The following is a 26,638-nucleotide window of genomic DNA, read 5'->3' on the forward strand; positions in this document are numbered from 1 at the left end:
CCAAAGAAAAACATATCTATTTCTTTCATAACTCCAAGAGTAACTAAGGTTTCTGGTGTCACTTTTATAAGGTACATAAATTCTCATGAGAGTTCTGACCTCAAAGCCAAATCACTTCTGACAGATTCTTCATTTTAATATCATTATGAACACCTTGGTCAGCCTGGACCATAGGTCTAGACAGGTACCTGGTATCCGCCAAGCCTTGTCACTTATTAGTCAGGGATCTGGGAAATTCCCAATACTAGGAACTTTAGGCCTCTTCACCTGGGAAATGGGTATGATAGTCTGTCCATTTGGCTTGCTAGAACACATATCTTGCATGTAAAAATTCTGCTACAGTGCCTTGAGTGAGAGGGACAGTAGGGAAAGGTAGATGGCTGGCAGCCCCTTCCACCCTGGGGTAGTGTCTTATGCCAACAGTTTCAGAGAGTCAGTTCATTATCATATTAGCAGGCAGCATGGCAGTAGGCATGGCAGGCATGATGATGAAGTGGTGGAAAGCTATATTCTGAACCATGGGTAGAGAGACAAAGAGAGAAACAGGCAAGGCAGAGAGAAGATAGGGTGGGGGCAGACAGTCAGGCAGGCAGGCACAGGGTCTGGCATAGGCTTTTGAAAACTTAAAGTTCACCCCTAGTGACATACTTACTCCAACAAAGCCACATTTTCCTAAGTCTTCTAATCATATTAAAAAAAAGGTCTTCTCCCTAGTGACTAAGAATTCTACTATATGAGGCTATGGGGGCCATCCTTACTCAAACTAGCACAGATGCTGTTGTTATCACTCCTCTAGGACATATCAAAAATATGTAGCCCAGCAGAATACAGAAAAAAATTTCAGGAATAAAATTAATCTCTCTTTTCTTGGACACGCTTAAAATACTGGGTGCAAGTTACTCTATTCTGCAGAGAAACTCCTAGAATGAGTTAAGGACTAGGTGCTCCATTCCATCTTCCCCCCTCCATACCTCTCAGTGGTTTTTCCACTCAAATAACTGTTCAATCTCACACTAACTCCCCAAACCCAATGCCTCCTTACAGTTGGCCAAATTTCTCTGGAGATAAATGAACTAAAATTTTATTGCTGAGGGAATACCAATTCAAATGCGATGGTCACTGCCTATAGAATGGAATGGAAAGCATCTTTGTTTTTATGCGATAGTAGACTCTTTTAGCATAATAAACACACACACACACACACACACACACACACATATATATATATATATATATATATATATATATAATACTAATATAATCTACAACTTAAAAATCTCGTTAATGAACCTTGTAGTAAAAGCAGGAACATTTTGTAATAAAAAGAAACCCCAAGTCACCCACTCAGAATAGAAAGAATGTAATGATTCAATTCTCCTCCCATCAACTCTTAAATGAGCTCTAAGTACTGTACTTAGACCAATGACTCTGCCTGACCTGATGTTGGATGTGCACTGCCAGTACACTAGAATGGGGTGCCAGTCAGAGCAGAGGTACCATTTGCAAGGTGCTCCTGACCTAGGACCTCAGTAGCTCTTCTACCAAAGCCTCTGCATACCTGAAGGGATTGGATCTGGGATGCTGCCTAACTATGCTGGCAAAAAACATCCAGACTTTCATCTTGGTGTTTTCGGCACGGGCCCTTGGGCCCCACAGGAAGTCACGGCTAGGAGGGAGGCTGCCCGGCACCAGTCTGTATTCCAGGTACCCTTCCTGTACAAAATGCTCAGTGATGAGTTTCCTGGGCTCCCCATACATGAAATGTTCACTCCCAGCATACAGCCCTATGTTATTCAATAAAGGCCACAACTCCTCCTCACTGACACAGTTGTCGTGCAAGAAGATGATGAATAAGAAGATCTAGATTACAAGGTCTGTCTTGGGTATACCTGGAACACCATGTAACATCCCATCATAGGTAATCCCCAGTGTAGGGACAGGACCATACGAGTGGACAAGGGGGTACACTACCATAACTTTAATGGCAAACAATAGCCACATGCAATCAGAGGCCTTAGTAAATATCACATTGTAGAACTCGTAAGCTCCTGGGATCCTATCCAGCATTTCTGGCTTGGTGAGCAGGGTCCTCATACTTAATGAGCAGGAAATGCACAAAATAAAATATATTTGTATTTAGTGCTTAAGACTGGGAAAAGGAAGGGTCTGTCAGTTATTGTACCTGGTTGCCAGAGGCCTCACCAAATGGTTTCTCCATAGTGGAGTCATGGCAGAGGAAAGGGGAGAAGGCTACCTAGGGCCATGCATGAGGAATGACAAAGGGCTTTAAAACTAATTGGAATGCAAGCCACAGGGCCTTGGTGTGGCACTGCCCCAGGACTGAGTGTCTAGAGGACTTCCTGCTGTCATGGAGTTCTGCTGTGCTTACTGACTTCACATCCCTCTTAACCTAAGAACACCATGGGAACTTTAATGGAGATTCAAGTCCCTCAATGGACAGTATCTCTGGCACTCAGAGTGCTAAAGCTTGATCTCTTTTAGGCTTTGCTGCTAGAGCAGAATAATCATTCAATCACCACACTAGGAAAGAACTTAGAGAAGTAGATTGTCAGCAGTGACCACCACCCTTAGGAAGCATTTGGAAAAATAAAATTGTTAGTGACGCTAGGCTGGGATGTTTTTACTACTGGCTCTGATGTAGAAAATCCTGGGGAACAATCTGAAGTTCAGAAAGACACTCTTATTACTTAAGCTAGAGACATTTTATGGTCAGGGAAGAAGAACAATGGCAGCACTGGCTGGCGTGACTCTCACTGAGGCTGGACTGGTGATGACTGATTTCTTCTACCCATTTTTACCTCAGCTTCCTGATATGATTTAATAAGAATTGCTGATGAGTAGATATGCATTCTGAGGAGTTAAGGTAGATATGACTGATTTTTATACAAGAGTTTAGGCTTGTGAGTTTATTAAGATACTTATAAGATTACTTTTAAAGGTAAATAATAAAATAATTACTCCTTTCTTCGTGACCACAAATTGCTGCCTGCCAGTAGGAGAAGCTGGCTGAGAAAACTCCCTTGCTTGCTCACACTTTGTTCATCTATTACAAGCTGCTTAGTTACAAATGTGTGTGGGTTCCTGGGAAAAGTTTAGTTTTTGTTTTGCTTTTGTATTTTGTTTTTCGTTTTCTTCTTTTACCTGTACTACATAATGTTATTTTTTGTAAAGGTATTAGGGAACGTACTGTTTATACATAATTATTTGCTAGAAGAAAACTAAAATGTAATCACATTGTAATTCTAAAGTGCTTGAAACATTATGCTGGGATATATTAGCTATGGAAGAAAAAAATAAAGTGTGGGGTTTGGAACATTGTTTCTGGTATGTATAGGTGTAAGGTTTGTGTGAGTGGGGGTTATAACACCGTTCCTTCCACCCACCAGCCATGTGTATGTATGTATATATGTAAAGCTCTGGGTGTGTGTTGGAGCTTGCCCCATCCATCAACTGTGTGTGTATTTGTATGAGATTCCTGGAGCCTGTTTGCTGGACCTTTGCTCTAATCATTTTATGTGCAAATGTGTAGATGTCTGTCCATAGGTCTGTATGCACGTATATATGCATGCATGTATGTTTGTATGTATGTATACATTTGTGTGTATGAAGTTATTTGGACTCTGCTTTTTGTTTTGCCCTCGTGTGTGTGTGTGTGTGTGTGTGTGTGTGTGTGTGTGAATTTTCTCTCTTTCCTTCTCTTTGTCGCCTGCCCCAAAGAGTTAAAAGAGTTAGTTCATTGTTTTTCTGCTGGCCATAGGGAATGCCAACCCTAATGACTTAAGCTTTATTCCCTTAGAGAAAAGTCTTCTGGGTAACCTCTCTAACTGCTGGCTGCCATGGACAGCAGCCCCTGTAGGCAACTGGATCTAAACCTGTCAGCTGCTCTAGGCACTGACCCCCAAAGGCTGCCTACCTCAGTTTATCCTACTGGTGAGAACTGGTCTTTGACACCCTCAATTAATGTACATATGGATTGTATGGATTGTATGCATACTGAGTCAGCATCACTCATGTTAGTCTCGGACAGAAGGCTTATATTCAATATTAACAACCTACTTTGTATAAACTTAGGTAATAGAGCTAGTTGAAAATATTCCTTCCAAAAATTAATTGAAACATTAATTCCAAGTTACACCACTTGTGAAAGCAACCTCATTTGACAACAGGGATTTGTAGTTAAGATGAGATCATTAGAATTGGTTGTTAACCCAATATGACTATGTTCTTATGAGAAAAGGGAAATCTGGACACATACACAAAAGAAAGTCATCCATATGCTTCTTCAGAGCACATGTTTATGGTTTCAAGGTCTCACAGAAGCCCCCAGGAAACCTCAGCATCTTCCTGTGGTGGCCATGAGGGAAGGAAGCTCTTACCTGCTCTGGCTTGCACAAGTCAGTCCCTGGATGGTACAGGTCTACCCAGGAAGCTGGTAAGCTCACCAGATGCAGAAAATATACCCCCAATGAAGTGAAACTTAAGGGTTCTTTGTAAAGTCGATTGGATGGTGGTATCCTGGGGCAAACTCATGAAGGAATATTTCCCTGAAGTGGACACTGGTAAAAGACTAAGGGAAACTCGTGAAAGAACTTTTAGGTGAAGTAGACACAGGAGAAAGGATGCTCTGCTAAAGCAAGCCCATGAAAGGACACAGTGATGAAGGATTCTTTACAAACAACACACATGTATTGGTCTGCCTTACACTGCATAGCTGAGCTGCATTCGTCAGGACTCCACAGAGAGAAACGCACCAAAAACCTGGTGGTGTGTTGCAGTTTTTTGAAGTTTCCAAGAACTTGGGCTGCTTGGCAGAGTGATGTCAGCTGAGACAGATGCATTTGCTGAGGCAAGGCCCGTGGAGCACATGAGACACAAGGACAGTATAAATAGGACTCAAAGGACAATGACAGAGACTGAACTTGGCTTGCTTATACAGCTAGCTGTGCAATACTTGTAGTTCAGGGTCTTCCCTGAACTTTGCTTCTCTGAGAGAGGCACAGACTAGAACTTCCTGCCCTGCTTCCTTGTCCCTCCTGCTGCCTGGTGCTGAGGCTCAGGGATGTCTGTCTTGCTAGGTTGTGCCACCACTGCTGATTCATGTTTGGAATCAGGACTCTACCTAAGTGGACTGCTCGTGTATCCATTAAGTGTTTGTGAGTGGATTGAGCTGCTGCCGCCTGCTGCCTGCTGACCTGTGAACTGCACATCTGATTTCCAGACAACACAGACAGAAGTTGCTCCATAGAGCCTTTCTAAACAGGTTCACTTCCCCCATATTCTTTCCCCTTTCCCCACTACTTCTAGTGGTTGTTGGTCTACAAGGCAGGTTAGTTTGTGGTAGTCATTGGTGGGCCATTCTCTCAGTCTCTGCTCCTTCTTTGGCCCTGCAGAACTTGTAGGAAGGACATACTTTGAGTCAAAGTTTTTGTGGGTGGGTTGCTGTCCTTATGCTTCCACTGTGAATTCTTCCTGACAACAGGAAGTGGCCACTTCAGGATCTATATGGGCCAGTGATAGGAGTCTCACTATGAGTCACCCCTAAAGACTCCAGGGGCCTCCCTCCATGCCAGGTCTTTGGCATGTCTTGCAATTGTGCTCACAAGACCAATTTCAACACTTTTCCCCATGCTGTCCTTAATCTGATCCTGCCACAACCCTCTCCCAGTCCTGTGTCTACTACCACCCAATTTCCTCCTTCCATCCATGCCTAATAACTGTTTCATTTCCTCTTGTGAGGAAAATTCCACCGTCATGCTTTGTACAATCCTTGTTATTTGGATTCTTTGGTTCTTTGAAGTGTAGCATGGGTATTCTATATTTTATGGCTAATACCCACTTATAAGTGAGTACATGCCATGCATGTCCTGTTGGATCTGAGTTACCACACTCAGGGTGATATTTTCTAGTTCCATCCACTTGCCTGCAGAATTCATTATACCTTGGCTTTTAATAGCTGAATAGTATATTCCATTGTGTAGATGTACCACATTTACTTTAGCCATTCTTCAGGTGAGGAACATCAGGGTTGTTTTCTGTTTCTAGGTATTACTCATAAGACTGCTGCTATGAGCAAAGTTGAACAAGTGTCCTTGTGGGATGGTGGAGCATCTTTTGTGTATTTATGCCCTGGAGTTGTATAACTGGGTTTTGAGGTAGATCTATTCTTGCTGTTGTAAGAAACTGAAAAATTGATTTTCAGAGTGGTTGCACAAGTCTGCACTCCCACCAGCAATGGAAGAGTGTTGCCCAGGCTCCACATCCTTGCCAGCATGTGTAAAAGCACTAAGTTAACAGAAGGACGTGGGCCCCAGATTTCAGCAGGTGACCAACAAGCTGGAGGATTTAATGATGTTTATTTCTGAAGTTTCACTGTGTCCAGTTAGCTATCCTGTGTCCTCCTGGACTACATATATTCTGATTTATCCTGGAGAACAGTGACAGTACAAACACCCCAGGGGCAAGGGGGTGGATAAAATTCTAGTGGAACTAACAGTCTCCTTCCTTTTAGTGGGGCTCCCCTCACACGAAGTACTACACCAGGGCCTTGACATGTCTAACACATGTACCAGCAGTCCTGATGGGTAGAGTATCAGACCCTCTTCCCAGGTGAAAAGCACAGAGGTTCCCAACATGGGGATTTCCTCATCTGTGCCTTACAGGTTATGGGGCTGTGGGGAGCCCAGGTTTTCTCATTATCCCAGTCCAATGCCAACCCACCAACTCTCAGCACATCTACCAGTGGCAGGCCTGGTCTTACAGGTATGTCTGATCTCCCAGATGTGCTGGAATAGCCCCTGGGGAAGGATTCTCTAAGGTTCCCTAAAGGTGACATCTATAATAACAGGCTGGGTAGAATCAGACTGGATGGGAAATTCCTCAATGAGAGGAAAGTACGAGAGCATCGCGGACAGAGATGTTCACAGAAGGTGTTGGGGACAGAGCCGGGAGCCCAGGGATTCCCAGCCTAGGGACTGTCATAGAATAGGTGCTGCTGAAGGAGTAGTCTGAAGTGGACCACCCAAGTATGACAGAAATAGGATGGGAAAGGCAGGCCTAGGACAGCACAAGGATTATGTACTTAGTACCCATGACAAGCCCTAAGCTATGATTAGAATGGTCCTTCAAGTGTGTAATAACCTATCTTCAGGTGTATGGGCTGTGGCAGGCAAATGCGAGCAGGCTCACTGTTTTACACAAAACTGACAGCAATGACTGACCCCCTGAACAGGAAACAGTAATTGCCAGTAGTTCAGCCAAGAGCAGTAGAACACTGTTCTGAGTAGTTTTATTTCAACTTAGCAAAGGCTATAGGTGTCTTAGAGAAGGGAACTGTTAATAAAAAACTGCCTCCATGAGACCCTGCTGCAAGCAATCCTTGTAGGGCATGTTCCTAATTAGTGAATGATGGGGGAGGGCCCATCCATTGTGAGTGGAGCTTCATCTGGCTTGGTAGTTCTGGGTTACATAGGAAAAGAAGGGCATAGGAATTATCATTAAACAAATGAGGTTATCAACTTGATAGGAATGAGGCTGGAAATGTTTCGAAGGAAGGTAACTGCAAAGGTCTGGAGAGGAGGTAATTGAGGGCCTGGAGGGAGGGAAAGTGGGAAGGAACACAGAGAGGAGAGAAGTGATGCAATTCTATTCAAATGGAAAACATTTTTGAAAAGAAACACAAAGTGTATCTGTAAAATAAAAGAGATATTGCTGTGTTAGTAAGTGACAAAATTTGCATTAGGGAAATCTGTGGAATCTAAGCCACCTCCAGGGACATTCCAGTTGATTCTGCTTTGTTTTGTATCTTGTAAGCACAGGGCCTTAAAAGGAAATGCACAGATACAGTCCTCCCAGCACCATGTTGGTTCAGTCTAGAGAACATGGCTGTGTCAAGATTGGCTGTACCTGCTGAGGCATCTGACCAGCCCCAGAATCACAGCTCTTGAATGAAGGCTTAGGAAGAATATAAAAGTCCCATCACCATGGCAAAAGCCTGTCTAGACACGGACTGTGCCTACCATCTAGACAGACTTTGAGCTGAAGGACACCTGCACAACATCTTCTTCAGGCCCTCATTTCCTTCTTTGAGAGGAATGGAGAAAAGCCTTCTTTGCACTACTACCTTACCCCACCACACACGAGCTTGAAACAATGGGCTGCCACTCAGAGAGGCCAAAGTGGACCACATAATGAAGAGAGGGACCTGTTAGGTCTGGGTTGTAGCTTTCCAATTTCCAATATATGTCCCTACATAGATCGATACTAAAGATGAGATGACTTCATTGTGGGTCACTCACCTGAGCTGGAGGGTGACTTCCTTTTGGGCCTCCTACCCTACCTCACACACACTCACACACTCATCTGATCATCAGATGCACTCTGGTACCTTTCACATTTGAATTATCACCATTGCTTTTGGCTAAACATGTAGGTTCTTTACTCAGGATTATCGAATGTGGTTAAATCAGGCCATGAAATCCAGTGTGTCAGGGGACAGAAAATGGCATCTTTGGAGAAGAGTGGGAAGCCAGTAGCAATTCTATTGTGCTCCCCAGACCAAGATTTGGTGTCAAGCCAATGTATACATGGAAATTCAAAGGACACGTGGCCCTTTCATCACATATGATTTTAGAATAAAGTAGCTCAGTGTGTCCTACTTGGGCATAGCACTATACAGGAGGCAGCCTGTCCCACTTGTAGTGAAACACATTCCTTATTCGGACCTATGTGAAGAGATGCAAACATCCAGCAGGAGCAGTTGGAAGTGACCAATGCCAGACCAAGAGAGGGGTGTGAGGTGGGACAGGTAGGTGATGAAGGCAAGGCTAGACCATGCTGCTTTGAAGGGAGAGTCTTCTAGCAGCCTATCTTAGCTGAGCAGTCTTGGTATTGCTGAACTTTGGACTTACACCAGGTTAGCCTGTGAGCAAAGCAGAGTTGGAAGAAACAGACTGCTGTCCTGTCTGCTGTCCCCTCCACTGCTTGAGGAATTGGAAAAGAAATAGTATCTGTTGTCAGTTCATGCAGAATAGGCTACATGTGCCTGTCAGAAAACAGCAGTCTGTTCTGGAAATCATTGGGGAAATCTGCTCAGTTTTATTCATTTTTAGACAACTCCCCTACACTGAGACATGGCTTCATCTCCAGATTGGCCTTGGGCCACTTTGTGACATCACGTGACAAACAAAGAGAACTATGACTTCATCAGATGGTTGCCCCACTACTGAAGCTAGCATCCAGTGGCCACTATTTGTGGGACAACCGCCCTGGAAAGACAGGCATCTGGACTATTTCGAGGGATGTTTAGTGTTATAGGGTCCAGAATACAACTGTTGGCCAAGGAAGATGCTGCCTGAGCAGGCATTTACCAACAAAACAACACCTACACGTGACCACTCCATGGAGCCTTCGAGAACATACAAAAGAAGCAATGTACCTGTAAGTGCCCCAGACGAAACTCCAAGTCAGGAGACCTGTAGCCCATGTAGAGATGGCTCTTCAGATAATGATACAGATTGTCTATCAGCAACTGTTGATATAGACATACCTGAGCAAGAACCCACCAGCTCCTCATGGTTCCTTAGCTACGGCCCCATGAGGTCTCTATACAAGTTATGCAGCTCTATCCTGGAAGCTGCTCGATCATGCATGTATAAACAGGAGAACTCTATAAAAGAAGAGGAGGAAGAGGAGGAAGAGGAGGAAGAGGAGGAAAAGGATGAGGAAGAGGAGTGGGAAGACGATGATGAGGACGAGGAGGATATGGGGGAGGAGGAAGAGGAAGGAGACCCAGAGGAGGAAGAAGAGGGAGAGGAGATGGAGGAGGATGAAGAATATTTCCAGGAGCATCAGTGGTCTGATGAGGAGGACGAGGATGAAGAAGACGAAGACTACTACTCAGAAAACCCTTGCATAATCTGTGCTGTATTACGATACATAAACTTGTTCTTAAAATCAGGGAGCTCTACTACCTGAGGATAATTACTCTTTCCTCAGTAAAAGAACATGTTCAATTCTTTTACTTCAAAAAATAAACCATGTGGTAATAAATAAACCTCTTAAACATGGGCCTAGAATCTGTGTGTGATGCTGTCTAACCCTTGGCACTGTTCCAAGTGTAGTCTTCCACACACTTGGGTCAGCCTAGCCCTTTCATGAACAGCAGCAGCATTTTTGTGCCCTCAGCATCAGGGTGCAGAGGGTGTGGCTACTGAACCTACAGGTGTCACCTCACATTACTGAAGTGTGTCAGAGGAGGAGATTCCATTCTCCTGGGTCCCCACATCCAGCAGATATTTGCAGGAACTTTCTGGGCAGCAGGTGAGGGTCCTTACAAAGCATACATTATCCCAGAATAAGCCCACTTCAAACCAGCTGTCTTTCAGCTGAGGGATGAACAGTACTCTACCCTTACCCCTAAGATGTAGGCCTCTCCTCTCAGGACTTGGAAGTGGGAAATTGCCTGACACAAGAGGAAGACAGACTTTAGAAACATTGCAAAGACCCTGTAAAATGATACTACATAATGTCCACCACCTAAGTCTTCTTATCCCACCTCAAGGAATCAGAGTTGTATTGAGAATTTTTAAGATAAATAGCTGGGGGAGACTCACTCCTCCTTCCCTCCAGGAACCTCTACACAGAGCTCTTGCACTGCAAAAGGATTGGACATGTTGGGCTTCTCCATGGGTTCTTCTCTTGAGCACAGATTTCCCATAGTATTGATGTCTGCTCAGTACATGACCCGGGACTGAAATACCAGCATGGGAAGCCACATATGGTGTGTGCCTTTGGGGACAAAGGGCAGACAGGCATTACTATACATCGCTATTTTCCAGACAGCAGTAGGACCAAAGTAAGCTTGAGCACAGTAGTAATTTCCTGGTAGATTTCCATCTCCATAAATGCCAAGGTACTTGGGGCTGTGTCCTTAAGGTCAGAGGGGCTAATGAAGAGGGAAGTCCTCATTGCCATGCTCTTACTGACAGCATAGCAGTCTGGATGGATATGGAAAAATACAAAGAGGGTTGTTCTCTGGAAAAAAAATCATAGCTCTATGTAGCCTTGGCTTTAGACTCTGCACTGCAATACTGACTTGTCAGGGCTGTTGTTTAGCTGCTGCATTTGCACCATATCTGCCACCTCCTCCAAGCCCACAGTGAGCAAAGCATCCTCTCCAGGGGACCAACCTCTAAAAGCCACTCCAGGAGCCCAGTGTCCTTGCTCCCTGTCACTGGCACTCAAGTATTCACACAATCATGCACACACAGTCCCATGCCATGAACAGGCTCTTTTCTGACTTTAGCTCTAGGACCAGGGACAGGAACTGAGGCCCAAAATGGAGTAGTAACTACTCCAGTCTGAGGAAGCCTGGCTTGTGAATAGCAGCTCAGCTCCTCTTGTGGGTCTTAGAAGGGCTTAGGATTCAGGAAATATCAAGATACAGTCTGCAGCTCACACCAGAACAGACCCTAAGGACTCCTTCCTAAGCAGTCAGCAGCAGGATTGTCACACTTGCTGAGAGCATCAGTCAACTGCTCTGTCAAATCTGCACCCTGGATAGGGCAAGGCCTCAATCTCCTTCAGGGTCATTGGCCACCACCCCTTCTGCATCAAGGACTGGAAAGCCATTTATATGAGCATGCAGTAGTCTGAATTGGCCTCTAGGAAACCAGGTTGGACTCAGACTCTGGGAAGCTCGGTTTATTCAGTGCTGGGACAATGTCTGTGTGTCATCAGAGCCAGGGAGGAAAGCAAATTAAGAAGAAGAATGAAAAGGTTAAAGGAATCAGGGTGAAGCCGTGTAAGGGCAGTGCTGAGAGTGCTGAGGCCTTGCTGAAAGGTCTGGAAAAGGTCCAGAGGACAGCTGTGAATGAGCTGGGATGCAGGGCTGTGGGAGGAGCAAGGCAGGGCACTGAGTGCTTGGGACAGCTGGGGTCCAACAGGAGAATCATCCCTGGCTGGACTGTTGGGGTAATGTAGGGGTGGGGCTCAGAGGGCTGACATAGAAGTCAGGGTAGGACGCTGACTACTGACATTGCAGGACAGGGATGTGGGACGAGCTGAGCCAGGATGTGAGTGGGGCTGTGAGTAAGGATGTAGAACCTGAAGGGCTGAGGAAGGAAGAGAGATGGGCTGTGAGTTCTGAGGGAAGAAGTGGAGGCACAGCTGTGAATCCTGACCCAGGGAGGCAGACATGTAGAGTACCAAAGAGAGGTTGGAGCTGGAGTGTGAGGTGGGTGTCAAAGAAGGGTCCATGAATACTGATGTAATAGGCAAGATCTATGTACTGGCAGGAAGGGAGTTGGAAATTTTGAGGCAATTTTGCTTTGAATTCTGAGGCAATGAGATCCCCGAGGTCGACTTGAAGGGTCTACTGGAAGAGCTGGTAGGCTGTGAGTTCTGAGGAAGGAATTGGAAGGAGTATTCAGGACTTCCAGATGAAGAAGGGGAAAGTGGATATTGGTAAAGTATGGAGAAGTGCAGGGCAGAGCTGTGGAACCTGAGGTAAGGTGTTTGGAGTGGGGCTGCAGACAGAGGAATAGATTTGTAATGTTTGGGCTGAAATAGGATTGTGGGTAGTCCATGTGCTTTGTACTCAAACTGTCCTGTAGAATTGCTGGGATGAATTGGAGGAAGACTGCATAAATGCTGGGTTACAAGGGACTGTTCTCTCCTTTCAAGTGGGATGCTCTTCTCCTGCCCAAAATGCTCCAGAAAATAAGGATTATGGGATGGGGTAGAGGGAAGGTCTGTGGCAGAGAATGCTTTCCTCATGGGAGAATCCATGAATGTGGCCAGGGCCCTCAAGGTCACTGGTTACTCTTTCTACCTCTGCCAGTATCATGCAAAGCCCCTTCTTCTTTGATGGCTCCTACTTCAACCTACCACTGGAGCACCACAGGTCCTCTGATCAGGATGTAAAAACTCAATCCTCTTCTGTATTGGTGGATCAATGATGGAGAAATCAGTATACCATGGTGCAGGCTTGTGGCACTTGTGTACCATTGAACAAATGACCAGAGTACTCCTCTGTCTTCATATTTAACTTCAAGCAGTCTACAGCATCGCTGTTAATGATCTGCTTCTTGAGGCACGAATGCCCTTCTCCTCAGGGGCTTCTTCCTTCATTCCACTGATGGGGTCCTGGAGGGATCCTGACTATTCCCTCCACTTATCTCCCCAAGGCCAGCCTTTGTTTCACTTTGTTCTTTGAGAGAGCACTGACCAGAAGCAACTTGAGGAGAGGACTTATTTGGCTTAGATTTCTAGATCACAATCCACCAAGAAGGAAAGTCAGGGAAGTAGTTTTAAGGTAGAAAGTCTGGAGAAGCTGGCTTCATGGCAGTCAACTATTCAGCTACCTAGATAGCCATTGTTGTGATGATTTTAAGTGTGTTCACAAAGCCTTCATTCAGGAGTCTGTTTCTTCTTAATCCTCTCCACTCAGAGCTTAAGACATGAAGTAGAGTTTACAGAGGTGTCTCTGGTGGGGACTTGTAAGTTTTTCATTCACCCTTTCTCCTTTACTTATGTAATAACTTCATTCCTCTCAGGTAAGTTCTTAAGAGTATATGTTACATTTTATTACAACCTTTATTAGCAATCCCAGCTGGCTCCATGTCACTTCAATGAAATGGCTTAAAAAATATGTAAAAGGAAAATTTTAGTTGGCTCCTGGCTCTGGAGATCCAAATTTGCTTGTCACATCTCTTCAAGTCTCTGTTGTGGGGAACCACACAGGCATATGAATGAGTGGTACAGAACCCTGCTGATACTCAAGCCAGGAAGCACAACTAAAGGATAAAGTGGGCAGGGAACCCAAAATTGCTTTCCTAGGCATTCCAGGAGGCTTAAAGGCCTCTCACCATATCCCACATCCAGGTAATATTTCCCTATGGGCCAGGGCTTTAACACAGGAAACTTGCTGATACTTTCAATATCCAACCTGCATCATTAACATGTGGATTCTCCTTATTCCTTGCGTTCCAGGCTCCAATTCTCCATGTTTAGCTGCATGATTGAGAGAACAGCCTATGGGACAGACTCTAGGGAGGCACCTTCAGTGAGAGCTTATTTGATTGGAGTAAATTAAAGGCCATTTAAACCCTTGGATGGTGAGTATGGCCTACTGGGGTGAGTGTCGATCATTGCCCTCTAAAACCAGGATGCTGGGGACACAGCACTTCTATAAGTTGGGATTCTAGGGGCTTAATGGACCTTCACTTATAAGGGGAGAGATAGACTAACCTGGCTACTGGGCTTTGAAGTGACCTCCTCTAGTGGAGCAAGGAGGGCCCAGGCCTACATGCACTAATACAGAGGTCTGGGGTCACTGGGAAGCTATCCTATTCCTGCTAATCTCCGGAGGCATTTGTCAAACACATGTAACAAACTGAGCATACACTAGAGATGACTGCAATGCACAAAATGGAGGGCTTGTGGGTAACAGCCTAGAAAGCAGTGAAAAAGTAAGGCCTGTGCTATTCTGTATCACTCCCTTTCTTCTTTACACATCCCTTTCACCTTCTCCTAAACACTTGGAAGAGGACATGCCCCCCACCAGGGAGATTGCATGGAGGTTTCTCTACCTCTTCCATCTACTGGTTCTAATATACCTTTCCAAGACTTGTGGGGTCAGAGGTGCACCTCAACTTTTCTACTGCAGTCCATTAGCTGAGCTTTCTCCTAAGCAAAGCAAAGTGTGCATGTGCTGTAATTGCCAAGCCTACAGATCTTTAAACTAAGAGGGAACAGAAGATGACTGGGAGCTGATCTTCCTCTGCAAGGTTGTACAGATCCATAGTGATCTAGCACTGAGTGTGGGAGACAGATGGATACAACTAGGGAGTTGTGCCCTGCAAGTCAAGGGGCCTGGGCTTATATGGGGCTGACCATGGAACACAGGCAAACTAACCAAGAAGTGGTGCCCATCCAGAGGACACTTCTTGATCCTACACCCCATAGACTGTCCTGAATATCCAGCATTCACTCACCCAAATTATTCTTTCATTATTCCTTTCTTCTGCCTTCCTAGACATGTGCTGGGATGATGGGATTGTCAGATGCAGACATCTGTCCTATGCTGAGGAACCTGACATAGAGACTTTGTCACTTACAGAGTTCCCTAACACGTGCCATGTTCCTATGCTGAGTCCAGACAGCCAGACAATTCCTAGGTAATGGTGCTCCCTGCTTTTCTTCACTGTGATTTTCTTCCTTCTGCTCTATGTTGCCATAACTCTCATCAACTTTGTCTCTGGCTGCCTACCAGAGACTGACTGTCTTAATCCTGGGAGTATGGAGATGCCTTTCCCACATGAGAAGGCATTCACTTGAGCATTGGCTCCAAAGAGGTGAAACCTGTTTATTTCTCCTGAATGGCTAATTAGTAAGATGACTAAAGGCTAGAGCCACCCATCTAAGCATCCATCTATCTCTGAGCCTAACAGCACAATACCTGAGGACTTTTGTTTTTTAAGGAGATAGCCTTAGTACTGAGAGGGATACAACATGGCCAACTGATTGAAATCCCAACCTGAGATTCCCTGCCCAGCTGGAAACCCTTGTACCTTCTGGTTCATTCCCACATGTGCTGGCCAGGAGTAGAGCCCCAGTGCTGGACCAGATCCCACACAGCACAGGCCCCAGTTGTAGCTCGAATCCTCAGCTTGACTACCCAGGAAGAACAGGCTCCAGTTAGAGATAGCAAGGCCAGATAACATCAGAGGTATCCAGATGGCTAGAGGTAAGCTTAAGAACATAGGCAATAGAGACCAGTTTGACTTGGCAACATCAGAACCCAGTCTTCCCACTACAGCAAGTCCTGGATACCCCAACACACTCTTAAAACAAGATTCAAATCTAAACCCTCATTTCATGAAGATGATAGACATAAAATAACCCCCTTAAAAAATACAGAAGAACACTATCAAACAGGTGAAGGAATTTGAACAAAACGGTTCAAGATCTAAAATTGGAAAGAGAATCATTAAAGAAAACTCAAAGGGGGACAGCCCTGCAGATGGAAGTCCTAGGAAAGGGAATAGATGCGAGCGTCCCAGATGCAAGCATCATCAACTGGAGACAAGAGAGAGAATCTCAGCAGCAGAAGACACAACAGAAGACATCAATACAACAGTCAAGGAAAATACAAATGCAAAAAAATTCCTATTTTAAAAACATTCAAGAAATCGAGGACACAGTGAAAACATTGCCCTGAGAACAATATGTATAGAAGAGAGTGAAGATTCTCAACTTATAAGGCCAGCAAATGTATTCGACAAAATTATAGAAGAAATCTTTCCTAACCTAAAGAAAAAAAATTGCCCATAAATATACAAGAAGCCAATGGGACCAGAAAAGAAATCCCTCTCATCATATACAAATTAAAATAGCAAATGCACAAAACAAAGAAAGAATATTGAAAGCAGTAAGGGAAAATGGTCAAGTAACATATAATAGCAGGCCTATCAGAATTATACCAAGAACATTGAATTAATCCCATGTATTCATTCTATGGAACCACCACTCAATAAGGCTGGTCTTCAATAGCAACAAAACCAACAGAAAGCCCACATACATGTGGGAGTGAACAACTATCTACTCAATGATAACTTGATCAGGGAAGAAGGAAAGAAATTAAAGACTTTTTAGAATTCAATGACAATAAAGACACAACATATCCAAACTTAAGGGCCACAATGAAAGTAGTGCTAAGAGGAAATCTCATAGCCCTGAGTGCCTCCATAAAGAAAGTGGAGAGATCATCCCCCTAGCAGTTTAACAGTTCATCTAAAAGCTCCAGAAGAAAAAGAAGCAAATATACCCAAGAGGAGTAGACTGCAGGATATAATCAAACTCCAGGCTGGAATTAACCGAGTAGAAACAAAAAGAACTATAAAAAGAATCAAACAAAACCAGGAGCTGGTTCTTTGAGAAAATCAACAAGATAGATAAACCCTTAGGCAGACTAACCAGAGAGCACAGAGACAGTATCCAAATGAACGAATTCAGGAATGAAAAGGAAGACATACTGACAGAAACTGAGGAAATTAAAAAAAAATCATCATATTTTAATACAAAAGTCTATATTCAATAAACCTTGAAAACCTCAATGAAATGTATGATGTTCTAGACAGATACCAGGTACCAAAGTTAAATCAGGGTCAGATAAATCTTCTAAACAGCCCCATAACCACCCCCATCCCCACCTAGTGAATAGAACTGATCATTAGATATCTCCCAACCAAAAAAAAAGAAAAAAAGAAAAAAAAGAAAAAAAAAAAGAAAAGAAAAAGCTCAGGATAAATAGTTTTAGTACAGGATTTTATCAGACCTTAATACAGATACTCCTCAAACTATTCCATAAAATAGAAACAGAAGGAACACTACCCAATTCTTTCTATGAAGCCACAGTTACACTGATACCTAAACCACAAAAAGACCCAACAAAAAAAGAGAACTACGGACCAATTTCCCTTGTGAATATTGATGAAAAGTACTCAATAAAATTTTCACAAACAGAATCCAAAACACATCAAAATGATCATCCACCATGAACATGTAGGCTTCATCTCAGGGATGCAGGGATGTTTCAATACATGGAAATACATCAACGTAATACACCATATAAACAAACTCAAAGAAAAAGACCACATGATCATCTCACTAGATGCTAAGAAAGCATTTGACAAAATTCAACACCTCTTTATGGTAAAGGTCTTGGAAAGAACAGGAATTCAAGGCCCAGACCTAAATATAATAAAACCAATATACAGCAAATCAATAGCCAGCATCAAACTAAATGGGGAGAAACTCAAAGCAACCCATTAAAATCAGGGACAAGACAAGGCTGCTCACTCTCTCCCTACCTATTCAATATAGTACTCGAAGTTCTAGCCAGAGCAATTAGACAACAAAAGGAGGTCAAAGGGATACAAATAGGAAAGGAAGAAGTCAAGATATTATTATTTTCAGGTGATAGTATACATAAGTGACCCCAAAATTCTATCAGAGAGCTCCTACAGCTGATAAACAACTTCAGCAAAGTTGCTGGTTATAAAATTAACTCAAACAAATCAGTAGTTTTGCTCTACTAAAAGGATAAAAGGCTGAGAAAGAAATTAGGGAAACAACACCCGTCACAATAGTCACAAGTAATATAAAATATCTTGATGTGACTCTAAACAAACAAGTGAAAGATCTGTGGGACACAGAACTTCAAAGCCCTGAAGAAAGAAATCAAAGAAGACCTCAGAAGATGGAAAGATTTCCCATGCTCGTGGGTTGGCAGGATTAATATAGTAAAAATGGCCATCTTGCCAAAAGCAATCTACAGATTCAATGCAATCCCCATCAAAATTCCAACTCAATTATTCACAGAGATAGAAAAAGCAACCCTCAAATTCATTTGGAATAACAAAAAATCAAGGATAGCGAAAAATATTCTCAAGAACAACAACAACAAAAGTCTTCTGGAGGAATCACCATCCCTGACCTCAAGCTATACTATAGAGTAATAGTGGTAAAAACAAAAACAAAAAAACTATTTGATGATATTGGTACAGAAACAGGCAGGAAGATCAATGGAATAGAATTGAAGATCCAGAAATGATCCCACATACATATGGTCATTTGACCTTTGACAAATACTAAAATCACCCAGTGGAAATAGGACAGCATTTTCAACAATTGGTGCTAGTTCAACTGGAGGTCAGCATGTAGCAGAATGCAAATTGATCCATACTTATCTCCTTGTACAAACCTCAAGTCCAAGTGGATCAAGGACCTCCACATAAAACTAGATATGCTGAATCGAATAGAACAGAAAGTGGGGAAGAACCTTGAAAACTTGGGCACAGGGGGAAACTTCCTGAGCATAAACACCAGTGGCTTATGCTTTAAGAGCAACAATAGACAAATGGGACTTCATAAAATCGAAAGCTTTTGTAAAGCAAAGGACACTATCAATAGGACAAAATGGCAACCCACATATTGGGAAAAGATCTTTACCAACCCTACATCCGATAGAGGGATAATATCCAAAATATACAAAGAATGTGAGAAGGTAGACTCCAGAGAACCAAATAACCCTATTAAAAGGTAGAATCTTGAATGGCTGAGAAACACTTGAAAAATGTTTAACATCCTTAGTCATCAGGGAAATACAAATCAAAACAACCCTGAGATTCTACTCACACCAGTAAGAATGGCTAAGATCAAACATGCAGGTGACAGCAGAGGTTGGCAAGGATGTGGAGAAAGAGGAACAATCCCTCTATTGCTGGTGGGACTACAACCTAGTAAACCACTTTGGAACTCAGTCTGGCGGTTCCTGAGAAAATTTGAAATAGTTCTACCTGAAGACTCAGCTATACCACTCCAGCTATTATCTTTTGGGCATATACCCAAAAGTTACTCCATCATGTAAGAAGGACACATGCTCCACTATGTTTATAGCAGTCTTATTTATAATAGCCAGAAGCTGGAAAGAATCCAGACGTCCCTTAACAGAAGAATGGATACAGTTAATGTGGTACATGTACACAATAGTGTATTAGTTAGTGATTCAAAGCAATGTCTTCATGAAATTCACTGGCAAATGGATGGCACTAGAAAATATTATCCTGAATGAGGTAACCTAGACACAAAAGAACACACATGGTATGCATTGACCGATAAGTGGGTAATAACACAAAAGCTCACAATGGCCATGATACAACCTACAGACCATAGGGAGCATAGAAGGAAGGAAGACCATGGGGTGGATGCTTCAGTCCTGTATTCAGAGGGGAACAGGATGAATGTGGGAGGTGGAAGGAGAGGGGGACAAGGGAGGGAGAAAGGAGGGGGAGGAAATAAGGGTGGCAATATCAGAAACTGGAGGAGATATGAGAGAGGTACAGAGGTTAAGGAGATCGAATAAAAATAGGTAGCAGGATAGATGAGGAACTGCAGATAGCCACTGGAACATCTCAGACACCAGAGGAACGTGCGGGTCCCAGGACCCAACGAGATTGACTTTAGCCATAAAGTGCAGAGAAGGGGGGATAGAACCTGTGGAGACTACCCGCAGTAGATAAGCACAGACCCTGGTTGATGGATGGGGCCACCCATCCATCTCAAAGTTTTTTTAACCCAGAAATGTTCCTGTCCAAAGCAAGAACAGGGACAAAAAATGGAAAAAGAGACTGAAGGAAGTGTCAACTGGGAATCCCATCTGAGGCTACATCATGTCTGCAGACACCAAACCCAACACTGCCGGCATGGTCAAGAGGCACTTGCAGACAGGAACCAAGTGTGGCAGTTCCTGGGGAGGTCTTGCCAGCAACTGACCAATGCAGAGTGGGTTGCTTGGAGCCAACCATCAGGGTGAACTCAGGGAACCTGGTGGGGGAGCTGGCAGAAGGACTGGGGGAGCAGAGGGGGATTGTAACCCCATTGGAAGAACAACATAGTCTGGCCTGGATATCTGGTTCTCCCAAAGTATCGACCACCAACAAAGGAGTGTACCTGGAGGGATCCATGGCTCCAGATACATGTGTAGGAGAGGATGGCCTTGCCTGACAGCAACTAGAGGGGAGGCCATTGGTCCCGGGACGTTTGATGCCCCAGAGTAAGATTTGTGCCTTAAAAATAGAAAGGTGTAATTGTGGAAAGCATAAATTTAAAGGAGCTGAGGTGCAGAGTTGCAAGCAGTGAGGTAAATAGGAAGCCCAGGAAAAAGCAAGGTCACAGTGAAATGGTCTTTGAATTTATGATGCATTAAAATATTAACTTAGAAATTTTTAATTAAAATTGTGGTTTATGGTAGATTATAGTAAATCAAGACATACACACACACAGACACACACACACACACACACAATACATGTAAGAATAAAGTCAAATGTTTTGCTAACATTATATAGTATGTATATATGCATATTTTATATACACATATACTCACATATAAATATATATGATTATATATGTATATATATTTACATATGCATATACCTGATGAGTAGTTTTTACAAATGTATTTTATAGTTAATAAAATAATATCTAATGTTCTTTTTAATGTTTCATAAAACCTTACAATTCTACCTTTGGATATGAAAACAAGCATTTTAACGGTCATGGGACACATGCTTCATTAACCCACAATATTTAAGATTGAATATACAAATGTTCATTAAAGTTTCTTCCAAAATAATTGTATTACATTTTTAATGAAATAACTTTAATCTTCGTGAAAATATATTATTAGATATACATAAAAGAATGAACATATATATGTTTGTCCAATGTCTTTAGGTTAAATTTTATTTTCATTTTCAAAACTATAGGAAATATACTCTCAAGAAATATTTAGGTTCAGAATGGAGGTAATCTCACTCTTTCATTAATACAAATGGCTATGTCATTAAGTCTTTCTTAATAATAATGGCTAACATCTTACATTTTAGGATAAAGTTCATTCTATATTTATAACATTAAAACACAAAGCTATTGTTTCTGTCTAGTGAATTCCTCTTCAAAATACTAGTCTTTCAAGGTTCATATCAATCCTGATTTTAAAGTAAAGAAATCATTTTAAAGCCCTCAAGTCTCCTCAAAAATAGGTTAAGAAAATGGGGATGTGGTAGGGGCTCGGAGCCATTTCTGAGGTGTCCGGAAGTGTGAAGGCCGCATGTGTTCCTTGCATCTGTTACTTCCGGTATTCAAAGCCATTCTGTGAGGCTCCTGGAACAGAGACCTTCACGCAGGGGGTACCAGGTACTTGAGGGGTTCAGAGTCTTTTTCTGTGGAAGGCTGTCTTTAACTTAGTGCTTCAGGTTGGTAGGAATTGGGGGTGAAGACTCGGGGCCATTTTCTGAGGTGTCCAGAAGTGTGAAGGCTGCACTAGGAGTCTTGAATGTGGGAGATTGGGAGAAGTTGAGACCATTTTGTGAGGCTCCTGGAACAGAGACCGTCACACAGGGGGTACCAGGTACTTGAGAGGTTCAGAGTCTTTTTCTGTGGAAGGCTGTCTTTAACTTAGTGCTTCAGGTTGGTAGGAATTGGGGGTGAAGACTCTGAGCTGTTTTCTGAGGTGTCCAGAAGTGTGAAGGCTGCACTAGGAGTCTTGAATGTGGGAGATTGGGAGAAGTTGAGACCATTTTGTGAGGCTCCTGGAACCGATACCGTCACACAGGGGGTTCCAGGTACTTGAGAGGTTCAGAGTCATTTTCTGTGGTGCCTCGAAGGGCTTCAGTAACTCAGGGCTTCAGGTGTTTGAGGATTTGTGAAGGAGGCTTGGAGCCATTTACCGAAGTAATTGGAAGTAGGAAGGCATGCTAAGCTTCTTGCATCTGGATCCTTAGGGGACCGAAGACATTTTGTGAAGTTCCTAAGGGAAACCTTCAAGAAAGGACTGCATTCTATCTGCAGGCACTCAAGGGCTTAGAGCCACTGTCAGAAGTGCCTGCAAGGGTGTCATTAGTACTGTGTTTCAGGTCCTTTGTTAACTGGGGAAGAGGAGGAGATCAGAGCTATTTTCTAATGCTACTGAAAATGTGAGGTTCCTGGGATGGAGACCTTCACCCACAGGACTCTTTACCCAGGCCTTGGCAGCAGGAGCTCAGAGTCGTTTTCTGTGGTGCCTGGGAAGGAGTGGATAATGCCACTCTTTAGACATTAGGCCAGAGAGGGGCACAGTCATTTTCTGACGTACCTAGAACACTTGAGGCCATACAATGTTTCTTGCATAAGAGGCTTTGTGGGGTTCAAAGCTATTTGTGAAGTTCCTGGGAATAAGACTGAGTGGGGGGGGGGGGGTCGAGGACATGTCACACATGGCATTCTACATCCAGGCACTTGGGGGTGGGCATAGCCATTTTCTGAGGAGCTAGGGAGTAAGTCACACCAAGCTTCCTGCATAGACAGATGGGAGCTATTTTGTGAGCGGACCACAGTGTGACACCCACCCCATGCTTTCTTAGTGTATGTGACTAGTTTCCAGGTTTGCAAAGGCCCCTTTGAGAATAAAAAGCTTTCTCTTTTTTTTTCACTTTGCCCAGATTTATTCATTGCTACTGTTTATCCATATTGCTTTTCTCTTTTTATTATTTTTTTTTAGTGTGAAAACAAGTGGGGACTGTTTTTAATTTGTGACTCCATTACCAACTGTGTTGATTGTGTATGAATCTAGCCTCAAGGCCCCTTCTATTTTAAAACTATTTTAACAACTCCACACAAGTATACAGTGTTTGGTTAGCATGTCCCCAAGGGGAACAGACAGAATTGCTAGAGGTCTTGAGCACTTTGTAGAGACACAATGTAGCTACATTGTATTCCTTTTGTCAGTCAAAGAAACAAACCTAGGGTGACTGGGAGTATTACCACGACTAGGGCTTCCAAATCTCCCTCCTAGGAATTGACAGTTTTAAAGCCAAGGTTTTATGTTCTTGTTGCTTACAGAATGCCCAAGTACCCACTTGCTGCAATGAGCCACTTCCCCCACTATTTTACATACAACAGAATTCCTGGTTGGGATAGATACTCTATCAGAAGCAAAGAGACACTATAAGCTTGACCTAAGTGAAAATTTTCTAGATAGTAGGTTAAGAATTACTGCAGCCTGGCACCAAGTATGGTCCAAATTAAACAATAATGCCATCCTTGCCATTCAGAGCACAGTTGAGTCACTATACACCCTTGTATTCTGATGCCTTGAGGACGCCAAACTGTTTCACTGTGCGTTTGCTTAAGACTGTGGTGTGAGAAAGAGCAGGGACATTTTTTTCTGGTGTAAGGCCTCCGATATGTAAGGATAAGGACCAGGACCACCCAGGAGGAGCATAAGACCCCTGATAAAGGACATGCAAAAGCTGCCTGCTCTGCTGCACAGAATGTGAGTGGAGATCTAGCATACACCAAAGATGCCGTCTCTGACTTGGAGGTTAGATGTCATCTCTGACTTGTAGATTAGCTGCGAAGGTGGAATTCAGAGGTGGCATTAGCCTGAAAGATGGAAGTGGGGGTGAGTGGGTCAGGAAGTGCTTTGTGTTGAATGAGGAGGAAGAAAATCTTTGTAATTTGAAACAAAATACAGGACCCTGACCACTTTGCCAGTTTTTAGAAGCCCCTGCCCAAGAATATCCAGAAGTGATACATCTTGACTTCTGTCTCCTCTCTCAGGAAGGTGAGCCTGTTAAGTCTGGGATACCACCAGAGCCCACGGGGTGCCAGGCATCTGTGCCAGAGTAGGTATCCATTTTGACCAGGAATCCAGGTATGTAGTCATGGTCAAAATGAACAGGTGAAGTGGGCCCCATCCCCCATACAAAAGAGTGCATAAAGCATGTATGCTCCTGTTGCAATGACTGGGAGCCCTTATTAGGGGCTTCCATGCCTTCCATGGAAAGCAAGGATCTCGAGAGAGTGAGCTAAGATGCTCTGCAGGTGGATTTTGGGAACTCCTATCTCCTAAGAGATGAGCTCAGGACAGTTGGCCATTATAGTATATCCCCCACAGGGGTCCCAGTTCTCTGGAGTGGACTACAGGGTATTCAAGTGAGGAACTTCACCAGAGTGGGAACCCTTCCTTGAAATCAGGTCTTCAGATAGGAAATTCAGGAAAGGATCCCAGGGCATGAGCAAAGGAGTCTCCACTCCAGACCACAGACAGTGGCCCCACAAGAGACTTCCCCGAGGCACACAAAGAGTCCTGAGCAGGTATGTCTCCTGCCCTTGTTCAAGGCAGAAGAGTGCAGGAGCTGAAAGGCCTGCTGAGAGCTCCTTGGCCTGGATCATCAGAGGAAGGTCAAGTTTGTGAGGACACAGGGTGAGAGCTGAGGAGTCCCTTCCTCATACGCAAGAGTCCTCACTACCTACCTGCCTGCCTGAGGGCCGAGGGTGGGTAAACCAAGGAACTTAGAGTGGATTCCCCTCTCCTGTTCTGCCTTTCTCGCAGATTAGCATCTTGCCTTAAGAAGTTGGACAGCAGGATCATCTAGAGCAGGTTAGATGTATCCATTCTTCAAGGCAAGAATCAGGGTACTGTCCTGTTTTAGCATAAATGAACCACACTGAATTGGGTTCTCTCTTTCAGTAACCCTTGACCAGGTATCAGGAAGTGGGAGGTGCCCTTACTGCCTTCTGTTCCACTTCAGAGACACAGAAAGTTGTTCTGAGGATTTACCTCAGGCAAGAGAAGGCATGCACAGTGAAGCCATGTATATTCTTCCTTTAGGCCATGATATATGCAGTACCACTATACTTTGACCACAGAGCATTCCCCAAGCAAAATCCTCTAACAGGGATTTGAGAGCTGACCAAGTACCTGCTGTCAGAATCCACTCACCTTCTTGCTTTCTCCCTAAGTCCTGTGAGTCTTCATCCCTGTGACCTCCAAGGTGTCCTGTCTGTGATCTCAAGTATATTCAACATGGATCCTCCTAAGAAGAGCCAGAACTTCAATGTCCTGGACAGTACTCAGTCCCAAAGCAAGCCAGGGGACCTGAAGGGTACCCATGTCCCATAGCAAATGTGGGGGAGGTGGTGGCCACTGCCTCAACCTTAGGGGATGTGTCTGTGCGAGGATGCTGAGATCATCTCAGAGTTCTCAGAGTGCCTCCTATCGTCCTATTGTCATGCACTTCATTGCAGGGGTACCATCTGCTGTAGGGTCTCATAACCAATCGAGGGAAGTGGCCAGTGCAGTGTTCCCTACACAGGAAGCAATAAGTAGAAAGGTAGTTAGTCTGGTGCACTTCCTCCTTTTCAAGTGTCGAAATAACCAAATAGTAACTAAGGCAGAAATGCTGGCTGAGATCACAAGAGCTTATGAGTTGTCCTACCACGTGATATTTACTAAGGCCTCTGATTGCATGTGGCTATTGTTTGGCACTGACGTTATAGAAGTGTACCCCCTTGTCCACTCCTACTTTTTTTGTCCCTGCACTGGGGATCACCTATGACAGGATGAAGCATGGCCTTCCAGGCATACCCAAGACAGGCCTTGTCATCATTGTGCTATGCATCATCTTCTTGCATGACAATTGTGTCAGTGAGGAGGAGTTGTGGCCTTTATTGAATAACATAGGGCTGTATGCTGGGAGCGAACATTTCATGTATGGGGAGCCCAGGAAACTCATCACTGAGCATTTTGTGCAGGAAGGGTACCTGGAATACAGACTGGTGCCGGGCAGCCTCCCTCCTAGCCGTGACTTCCTGTGGGGCCCAAGGGCCCGTGCCGAAAACACCAAGATGAAAGTCTGGATGTTTTTTGCCAGCATAGTTGGCAGCATCCCAGATCCAATCCCTTCAGGTATGCAGAGGCTTTGGTAGAAGAGCTACTGAGGTCCTAGGTCAGGAGCACCTTGCAAATGGTACCTCTGCTCTGACTGGCACCCCATTCTAGTGCACTGGCAGTGCACATCCAACATCAGGTCAGGCAGAGTCATTGGTCTAAGAACTATACCCTCATTTCAGAGCTGTTGGGAGGAGTTCCATCCTATTTCTCCTTTTATGACTGGGTGTCTTGGGGTTTCTTGCTGTACCAAAATGCTGTTACTTTTACTACAAGATTCCTTGGCTGTAGACGTTTCCCTTTATGAATGGAATTACTAAAACCTGTATTCTTGATCCAGAC

At 43.9% G+C, this 26,638-nt stretch overlaps 2 pseudogenes; one reads left to right on the top strand and one right to left on the bottom strand.

Annotated features, from left to right (window-relative positions):
• Positions 1-1,518: 1,518 nt before the first annotated feature.
• Positions 1,519-2,253, bottom strand: LOC117695178 (melanoma-associated antigen 10-like; annotated as a pseudogene).
• Positions 2,254-25,586: 23,333 nt separating this feature from the next.
• On the top strand, positions 25,587-26,354 carry LOC117695179 (melanoma-associated antigen 10-like; annotated as a pseudogene).
• Positions 26,355-26,638: the final 284 nt, after the last annotated feature.

Source organism: Arvicanthis niloticus, chromosome X (genome assembly GCF_011762505.2).
Source record: "Arvicanthis niloticus isolate mArvNil1 chromosome X, mArvNil1.pat.X, whole genome shotgun sequence".
Taxonomy (NCBI): domain Eukaryota; kingdom Metazoa; phylum Chordata; class Mammalia; order Rodentia; family Muridae; genus Arvicanthis; species Arvicanthis niloticus.